The 10,173-nt window shown below is 38.7% G+C and overlaps 1 protein-coding gene across 7 annotated transcripts in view; it reads left to right on the top strand.

Annotated features, from left to right (window-relative positions):
- Nucleotides 1-365: 365 nt before the first annotated feature.
- The window catches only part of LOC113061709 (E3 ubiquitin-protein ligase TRIP12-like), a 50,393-nt gene continuing 40,585 nt past the window's right edge, over nt 366-10,173 (top strand). For 2 of the 7 annotated variants that reach the window (XM_026231074.1, XM_026231068.1), the window contains exons 1-2: nt 379-515; nt 3,111-3,140. The gene's annotated coding sequence lies outside the window, so the exon portion shown is untranslated. Of the gene's footprint in view, nt 516-1,171; nt 1,322-2,147; nt 2,165-3,110; nt 3,141-10,173 lie in introns of those variants that run through there. The other 5 variants (XM_026231073.1, XM_026231069.1, XM_026231071.1 and 2 more) reach the window with 5 other exon arrangements.

Raw genomic sequence — 10,173 nt, 5'->3', positions numbered from 1 at the left:
ATTAAAATATTTGTCCCTTACGGTGATTACAGAGGAATTGTCATTTAATGTGCTTCCAAATACATCTTTTTGTGCGATAACAAACTGGTAGAAGTATGAAACATTTTTTTTTAAGTCTAAAATTGTAATTAAAAAGTTTGCATAAAATTATGTATGTCTTGGGTGGGGGGGGGGGGGGGTTCACGAACTGGCGGATTGATATTACGAAATTCTGACGTACGTTGCTGACTAGTAATTTATTTATAAAGCACTGGGTTAATGATGAAACGAGCCGTGTTCAGTAACTCCAAAGCCCGTTATCATCGTCGGCACCGTGGTTGGGAAGGCATTCCTGCGCCACTTATTGTCATAATCGTTGTTCTTTGGTGTGGGAAGTAGTGCGTGGCGGAAGCACGCAGCGCTGTGGGAGCGGAGGTGATGCGGCAGTTCGCAGGTCGCTCAGCTGATGAAGGTAAAGCTGCTGCTGCTGCTGCACTGAGTCTAACAGCTACTACAACACTGGACAAAAAACATAGGTAATTACAACAACATCAAGATATGCTCATATATATTTAACTTCAGTTTCCGGGAAGCGTCTTGAATCATATGCGCATCGCAGCCCTTCGTGTGAATCAGTCGTGTAACACGAGTAAGAGAAGCCAGACGAAAGAAAAAATGGTTTCCAGTTGTCATCCCTCGAGCCCTTTTCCCGTTCCCCTTGTTTATTTCTGTTTTGTGTATCATTTTTATGTATTAAAGGAAAACGCTTTATGGCGTTCATGTGATGGTAGATACAACAAACTAACGTTACTCGAATCATTTTTAATAACCTTTGTGAGGTATCGAGAGGGAATTGAGACTCGTTTACATCCCCTTCGGAAAAAAAATAACGTTACAGGAATCATAACCATTTATAATACTGAGAGATCAGCATCTGAGTAGTACAACGTATATGACGACTACCTAAGGAGTTCTGTTAGCTTTTTATGGGATGGGCCAATTTAGAGATTGGCTAAATATTTTTAATACTATGATGGCCCACAAACTAGAAGGTAACGAGAAACGAATAACGTTACAAGTTTGTTTATTTCAGCTTCTTTATCTGTTGGTAATGTCACGAAATGTCTGATTAAAACGGAGGAAGTTTTCATCCATCACAAGAGATGATTTTCATGTGGTCTCCAGTCGTGTTCGGGTAAAATGTTGATTCGTGTAGTTTGCTGGAGCTGGTGTTTGTTTACGTCTTCAGTCACTTTGACCTGATCTCGTCTCATACACGTCGACAGGAGACCGGCTTTGCTCTTTAGCTTTACCATATGTAGGCCAAATACTGACAACAACGGTACAATCTTTATCTTTTTAGTACTATTGTTTTGGTTGTTCACATTATACTGTGTTTTGTCTTTGCTGTTGTAATTAATACCGGTTATTTGTTGATAATCGCTTGTCACGTTTCGTCCCTTCAGCAGATTAGCATCGGTTAGCCGTGCTAGTACAAATAACAGCTTAAGACAAAATGTTATGATTTTTCTTATTCGGCACTTGAAACTACTTCACGCTGTCTGTCAGTTTTAAAAACGTTGTTTATGTATGAGTAGCTAGGTGCTATGATGTTTTAGAGCGTTTTGATTAACTTAGCATGGCTAGCATTAAGGCTAGCATTAGCTGGTCATGATTATCACTTTGACTCAGTGAACATAACGTAACTTTAAAACACTCTTCATCGGGTGTTGTTTTCGGTGGTGCTTTGCAACAGTAGGTTTATATGTGTATGCGTTATTAAAGGACCATCTTAGCTGAGTTGAATGAGGAAAGCGACTATGCAGCAGTGACACAAATACGCGAGACCGGTGTGTAAGGCCTCGGAGTGCGAAAATCAACCAATCTTGCTGTATTTCGTTTATTTGTACCGAAAAGCACTCGTACTTGTTCCCGTGAATTGACGTTTCGTGTGATATGCTCGTGAACGGACACTTAGTGGGTCTCGGCTGATAAGAGTTTGTTTCGTGGACTGGGCAAAATAAACAAAAGGATTGGCTCAGGCCTGTTGTGAGAAACGGCCTTCATAATCATGTCGTATTTTCACGTCAAGAGTCCAAACACACACTCAGCAGCACACAACTGCGCTTGATCTAATGGATCTAATGTTTGTTTTGTTTTATGGTCGTTTGAAGGAATGCTCGATGTAAGTTCACCCTCTCTTCAGGGAAGTAGAAGTCTGTGTAGAGTGCACTGGTTATTTTTGACATGTTTGGGGTCAGTTCGTTGATTGTTAGGCGTTATGGTCGAAATGAACGCTTCTTTTGTTCTGTTCTGGACGTTAAATGTTTGAGTTTGGAATCGTGGATTTGGCGTCTAGTAGTTGAAACGTCGTGGACGTTGCTTAGTTTTCTGAAGTAGATTTTAATGATGGTGTCGTTGTGAAGAGGAAGGCCTGTCGTCTCGATTGAACATAAATACTCCTGTCTTTCAAAACCTGCCGAGCTGACGACCTAGACATTATTTTTATGCTTTACGTCCGGACATTCAGTTCGTCTGATAGTGTATGTATTGCATATACATATGTTCACTCGTAAAATGTTAATAATATGGATATAAAAACTCGTTTTATAATGACATTGACGTGGTCTTGAATGAAAACGGCAACACAAAGCTCTTATCTCCTCATATGTAATACAAAAGCAGTGTACTTAATTTGTGTTATTTACAATACCTGAATAGTGAATGTGTTCATATAAAAGTGAGTTGAAGGTACAAAATTAGTAATGCTTTAAATAAGTTTGTAAAATGTGCTCTAGCCATGTCCTATGTAGCCGAATGTGGTCTCTTTATATAATCTTTAAAGGCATCTAGATGTATAGCATACAGTCTATTCAGTATTTTTAATTATCTTTTTATTTGAGATTAGTCTTTGTAAAATGTCTTGCATATTGTCAGGGAATGACATATGGCATTGATTTTGACTGTATTACTGAACAAAATGGCTACCAGCTTAGGCTGCAGTGGTAATTTAATTCATCTATGATTTTACGATGTCCATCATTAAATGGAATAACACATTTGATTAAAATCAACTTTTTTTCACCCCTCCTTCCTAACCCCCATTATTGTCCCCCTTCTTGTCGCCCTAGGCTGCTGGTTGGGGCATTTGCACACGGCTGGTAAGTTCGCATAGTCTTTGCCGTTACCTTCATGCTGACAAGATGAGTCCAGTGAGGGGACAGGTGTGAAGGAGATGGGGGTTAAACAGGAAATTGACAATCTTGCTTTGGCAGATAAGTTTCTTAACATCCAGAGTATATGGCTTGTGCAGAAAGTTTTTTTTTTGTATAAACTATTCAGATTCTTTGTTTTAAGTGTGCAGCACTTAGATTTGGGTAAATGTGGTGTGAAGATGAGCAAGGTTTATGCAGCACGAGTGTGCTAATGGTCCATTGACTTAAAAAGCAACAAATAGGCAATTTCCTTTTTAAAATAGATTATTGTGTTTTTGGTAATTTGGTAGTTGAGTTACTAGTGAAGTCATCATGAAAGTAAAATTGTCTCTATTTACTTAATACAGTTCCTGGCTTTGTTTAAGGAAACTGATTCATCAGAGCACATTTGAGCTTTTTTTTTTTCTCTCTATTTTTCTTTCATCAGAATGTGATGACTTGCGCCTCTGAAACGGAGTTCCTTTTTGACCCTTATTTTTCAAGCCCTCTTATCCACTGGTTCTAAATTCCAGTCCTGGGGACCCCCTACATTTTGCATGTCACCCTTATTGATCACACCTGATTCAGATATCAGCTCATTAGGAAAGAGAACCATGAACTGAACTGAGTGCATCTGATAAGATAGACATACAAAATGTGCAGAGCATTGGGTCCAGAGGACTTCTAATCTAATCAGCTGTCCATAAAGACAATTTGTCATGATCCAATCAATTCTTGATGGATTGATAAATAGACAAGGTGTATATGAAAAGAAAATATATTTAATCATTTTGGACAGTTTCTCCTGTATCACAGGGTTGCTCTTGCTGCTTTATTCTTTCAGCAGGCCTCAGGACCAGTTTCATTTCTCTTGATTATTTGATTTGGGCTGTGTAGCTGATCCTGTGTTGGTTATGATAGGGATAAAGTAATTAAAGCCATTTGTTTCTCCTCCCAAAATGGAGTCGGTGGCAATTATAAGCAATCGAAATAGTAGGGGCATGCATCTTTAAGACTACTGAATATTTAGATTAACTAAATGTGTTTGACTAACAGTAGCCTGCGCTGGCAGCTTCACCTCTTTTTAATAATAATTCTAACTTGAGATGTAATATTTGAAAAACAAACCGATAGAATTATAAAATTGTACAGCAAGCCCAAAAAAATTTAAATCATGAACCGCTTGAATTGGGTGTTACAATTGATTTATTTGTTAGCGATCGTTAAATGATTTTATTTAATTTTTTTAACCTGTTGGCTGTTCTATTCAACATGATTGGCTAAATTTACATGCACAATTTTTGGTTCAATGTAAAATGTAAACCCTACAATCAGAATGAATTCATTCCTATTGATGAATCTGATTGTAGTGTTTACATGAACACTAAATAAAGTGAATGGGTTGATGTGCTGCGTTTATATTTCCAAGCTTCAAATCTGAATTTATTTTTATTTATTTTTTTGTTTTTTGACATGCACACTGCATAAATCTAGAGTTTCTTACTGTTTGCACATAATAATCATTCTCTTGAAGGCTTTTCAGTCCGATTGAGCCATCAATCTGATGACAAATGGATTATTTGGTTGCATTTAAATGTAGCCATTGTGTAATTGGTTCTTGGGAAAGTTAAGTTGAGTATCTTAGCCTTTTCATAGTTTTCACATGACATCACACCCTTACAGGAACACCCACATGGAGGGCAAAGAAGGCTTTCCTCCACTGACCACCAGTTTTTGTTTTTTTAATGAGTCATGCATTTAGTAGTAATGTAGTAAGACAGTGATATTCAAAGGCCAAATTCATTGTTCACCTTATTGATGATGCATAATTTGTACAGGCAAGCAGATGAATCCAGAATATAAATACAATGTGCAAAGTTTAATTTTAAATGTTTTCCATAGTGCATTCCATAGTTCATATTCTGGGCTCATTTGCTTGCCTACATAAAGCATGCATCGTCAATAAGGTGTGTACTGAATTTGATCTTTTAATATCACTGAGTACGTTTACATGGACAACAATAACACAATTGAGGAAATACTCTAAGTATCTACCATGTAAACATATTTTTTATTACCTTAATCTTGCTAAAGTCATACTTTAAGTAAACACAATATTGAATTAAGACGAGTATTCCCATTTTAGTCACATTATTGGAGTGTAGTAAAGACGTACATACCTTAAATCACACTTACCGTCATGTAGGACTTTTTGTCTCATTTTGCGACAGGTTTCACACTGCTGTGGTAAGCCATTTGATGGCAAACAAAAGAGCATGGCTTCAAGCAAGAAGGCACATTTTTATCCGTTGTCGTCTGTTTGCACGTATAGTAAGGGGTGGGAATCGCAGGGTACCTCCAAATTCAATGCGTATCACAACACACGGCTCATGATACGATAATATTACGAATACAGTGATTCTGCGATAATCAATATATTGCTAGACAATCCTTTTTTTTTTTTTTTTTTGCAGATCTTTCAAGAAACAAGACAAGCATGCGTGTTTGAGAATTTGTATGCGTAATATAATATTTTAGCTGTTAATCAGTCTGGATATATTCTGGAAATCTGACAATGACTGCCACATACATTTTGTTTATTGTGCTCCAATAGAATTAAAAATAGCTTATTTTTTAGTCTTGACCAGCCAATGCACATGCATTGTCTCAGGATGCTGACTGTTGCAATAGCAACCAGAACTTCTAACAACAGCTGCAGTGATGCAATTAGACCCTTTCCTCTTAGTTACTGCTCTGTCTGACAAACCATGGTGCTCATGCCACTCGTCATGTTCTCATGCAGTGAAAAATACACTCAGTGACCACTTTATTAGGTACACCTTGCTAGTACTGGGTTGGACCCCCTTTTGCCTTCGGATCTGCCTTAATTCTTCATGGCATAGATTCAACAAGGTGCTGGAAACTTTCCTCCGAGATTTTGGTCCATATTGACATGATAGCATCATGCAGTTGCTGCATGATGCGAATCTGCTGTTCCAACGCATCCCAAAGGTGCTTTATTGAATGGAGATCTGGTGACTGTGGAGGCCATTGGAGTAAAGTGAACTCATTGTCATGTTCAAGAAACCAGTCTGAAATGATTTGAGCTTTGTGACATGGTGCATTGTCCTGCTAGAAGTAGGCAAGATGGGTACACTGTAGTCATAAAGCGATGGACATGCTCAGCAACAATACTCAGGTAGGCTGTGGTGGTCAAGAGTTTTGTTTTAGACTGTTGAACACATTTCACCATTTTAATTTGTGGGGGCTTCAGAATAAGTTATTGTACATTCTTCAAAATAACTTTTATATTAAACATAAGTAAAGTGACATTTTACATATGAAGGGCAATACTTTTAGAAGAAATGTATGAGTTGCTATAGAAGATAAAGTATTAAAGGGGGGGTGAAATGCTAATTCATGCATACTGAGTTTTTTACACTGTTAAAGAGTTGGATTCCCATGCTAAACATGGACAAAGTTTCAAAAATTAAGTTGTACGTTTGAAGGAGTATTTCTGTTCCCAAAATACTCCTTCCGGTTTGTCACAAGTTTCTGAAAGTTTTTTTTGAGTATGGAATTTCCTTATATGGGTCCTGAGGGCACGTCTGCCGGAAGAGCGCGCGCTCCCGTATAGCAGAGCACTGAGAGCACAGACATTCACTGATCAGAGCGAGAGAGTCGCAAAATGTCACAAAAGGAGTGTGTTTTTGGTTGCCAGGGCAAGACAACCCTGCACAGATTACCAAAAGAGAAACAGCATTAAGGGACCAGTGGATGGAGTTTATTTTTACAGAGCATCAACGGAGTTGTGCAAGTGTTTGTGTTTGTTCCCTGCATTTCGAAGATGCTTGTTTTACAAACAAGGCCCAGTTTGATCGTGTGTTGGAACCGCATGCGGTGAGTAAAACTGCTTCAAATATCTCTGTGTTGTTAACTTAGCTATCGGCGCGTAAGCACATCCAGTAAACAACATGCGATGTTGTCATCAAACTGCACTTTCCACATGTACAGCTTAAAAAAAAAAAAAAAAGACAACAAAGTGGAACTTAGTCATTTTCCAAAACCGCTAAGCAAATATATACAGTTTCAGTACATACCACATAGAGACGTCGTTGCTGATGCTGCTCTTGTTAAATTTCAGCCTCTGGATCTGATTCTGGATCATAAATATACGCTGAATCTGACTGTTAGCCATGGTTTGTTTTGGTTGGTTTTGTCCTCACGGTAATGTCACAGCTTCCAGACGCTCTCAACGCAAAAGCCTACTGGCGCTCGTGATTCTTTAGCTCCGCCCACACGTCACGCCTCCAGCCGGTCGTGTTTTTCCGGTAAAAATCGGTACAGACTATCTTTCTCTTATGAATATAATAAAACTAAAGACTTTTTGGAGTTATGAAGGATGCAGTACTACTCTATAGGTACTCAAGATTAACAGGAGATTGAGTGAAAACGAGCATTTCACCCCCCCCTTTAAGCATTTCTGACTTTCTTAATGACTGCACATTCAATGAAAGCTGACAAATCTTTGATAATTGTCAACTCAAGTGCATAGTTTTGATTGGACTATAATGCATCACATATTGTCTAGTCTAATAAGTCTTTTCTAAACACAAAATCTCATTTGGGCCTTTTGCACCGCTTTAGTTGCAGAACTAATTGTAGAGTACTAAAGTACTGGGATGATTTTGTGCAAATTATTTCCCAGTACCATTTAAGTACCACTTATCCCTATGTCTTTCCAAACCCGTAAAACAGCTCTGCAGAGTTTAGCTCCAACCAGCTCCAAATCACACCTGCTTGGAAGTTCCTAGTAATCCTGAAGACCTTGATTAGCTGGATCAGGTTTGTTTGATTAGGGTTGGAGCTAAACTGTGCAGAGCTGTGGCCCTCCAGGAATTGAGTTTGAGACCAGTGCCGTAAAAGCTTAGTTTGTCTTCGGAACACAATTTAAGATATTTTGAATGAAAACCGGTAGGCTTGTGAGTGACTGTCCCATGGACTGCCAAGTAAGCTGCACTGTCAAAGTCCAGAAAAGTATGAAAGGTGTTGTCAGAATAGTCCATCTGCCATCAGTGTTTCAACCGTAACATTATGAAGCAACGAGAATACTGTTTGTAAGCAAAGTTTATTTTAAACTTTATTCAACAATTCCTGTCAACAGTCTCCTCTGTGTCGCTCCATATCACTGCATGCTGCTTATGCTCCTCTGTGTTAGCCGCACAACAAATGGTGCGTTGTTTTCTTTTCTTTTTTTAAATCAAAGCAGAAATACATGTAGGAACAGCGCATCCTTGATACAGAAGAGCATAAGCAGCATACGATGGGGGTAAGTGATTAATTGACAACATTTTCATTTTTGGGTGGAATATCCATTAAAAAAAAAAAAAAAACGGTGTTTTTGTTGTCTCGCGGGTTTCACAGAAATAGACATGGAATGTCGATGTATATGTAAAGCGACTGAAAGAACAGAAAGGAGGACTAAGAATCTTCAATGACAACATGCAGTGCTACATTTGCTACAAGTACATGCACTTCAGCGTCTGTCCATTTATCGCTGTTCATTATACTTGCAAAATAAGTTGACCGTTTACAGTATTTTTACACAGCATTTTAAATCATGGCGCGTCAGGGCGTTTTCGAACGCGTTTGATCAATCAGTGTATTCTTGTGTCACGGATATTTCCAGTTCAGCTGGTTAGACCCTCCTCCGGAGTAGGAGCCAATTTGGTTCTAGAAAAAGGCAGTCCGGTACTTAAATAGCATCCCGTTCCAGCAGTACAGAAGTGGGTAGTTCCACAATTAGTTCAGGTACTATGAAAAGGTTCCTGTGGTGTGAAAGGCCCTATTGTTTCTAAAAAATCTTCACGGATATGACTTCATGAGTAGATCTAGGCTTGAGTCTTCATCCCTATTAGAGTCCACTGACGCGGTTTGTCATAGTCTATCATTTAAATGAGTTCTCATAATCATGCACCTCCACTTAAGTGGTTGTCCTGCAGGATGCCATCTCACAGACTCAAAAGATAAAGGTGTGCTGGGATTGTGTGTCTCTGCGATGTCGTAGTGATTGATGGGTAGTGTTGTTCATTACCACTGAGCTGAGGAGGACACAAAGCCCCCCTCTCCATCTATTCTGTCTGGTTTCTTATCTCACTGCATGTTGTGAGGCCTTGTCTTCAAAATCGCCTCAAGCTTGATGCCGTCATGCATTACTAAGCAAATGGGCATCAAACACAAATTTGATTGGTCAGTGTAGAAGTAAATCATTTTAGTGTTTGGTTTTCCTTAGAATTTGACCATTTCTCCCTCAGTGTCTCTTTAGAAAGCTTTTGTTTTATTGTGTGTGTGTGTCTCTCTCTCTCTCTCATCATCATTTTCTTGGTGTCTTTATGGATTATTTGTGCATTAATGCTGTGGCGTATGTGAGTAATGCCATTGATCTTTTATGAATTGTGGAGCCATAGATGTTGTGGTACATGTTAGGGCTGTCGCGATAACCGCAATATTGTAATACCTCGCTATTGACAAGCAAACTGCAGAGGAAAGATAGAAACCGCGGCAACTGCAGTGTTCAGTTTTTGTTTAAATTTGTCACTGTGCATTCAATGTTAAATAAATTGATGATACAATATGGTTACGACTGTAATTTTCTCGCGAGCCGTTGTAGCTTTATGGTGCTTCGTTTGTTTTGAATAGGCCGGCTGAAATGATGAGAGGCACTCGATCTCGTCCCAAAACCTAATGTCAGGTTGCCAGTTTAGGAACATTTTGGCTTTCAACCCAATGAAAAGGGCGAGCCAGTGAATATAGATGAGCCGATATGCAAAATTTGCTGCAAAAAGGTTCCTGTGACACGGCAATGCATCTAATTTGAGGTCATCGGGACATTCTAAAACACTTAACGTGAAAAACGCTTAACGTGGTTAAATGTACCAATGCAGTGATATTAACAGACCAAACTCATCGAACATCATATTAATAAAGTATATTATCTACA

The sequence above is a fragment of the Carassius auratus genome, chromosome 43 (genome assembly GCF_003368295.1).
Source record: "Carassius auratus strain Wakin chromosome 43, ASM336829v1, whole genome shotgun sequence".
NCBI classification, from domain to species: domain Eukaryota; kingdom Metazoa; phylum Chordata; class Actinopteri; order Cypriniformes; family Cyprinidae; genus Carassius; species Carassius auratus.
Note: the sequence above shows the minus strand (reverse complement) of the source record. Positions and strands in the feature narration are given on the sequence as shown.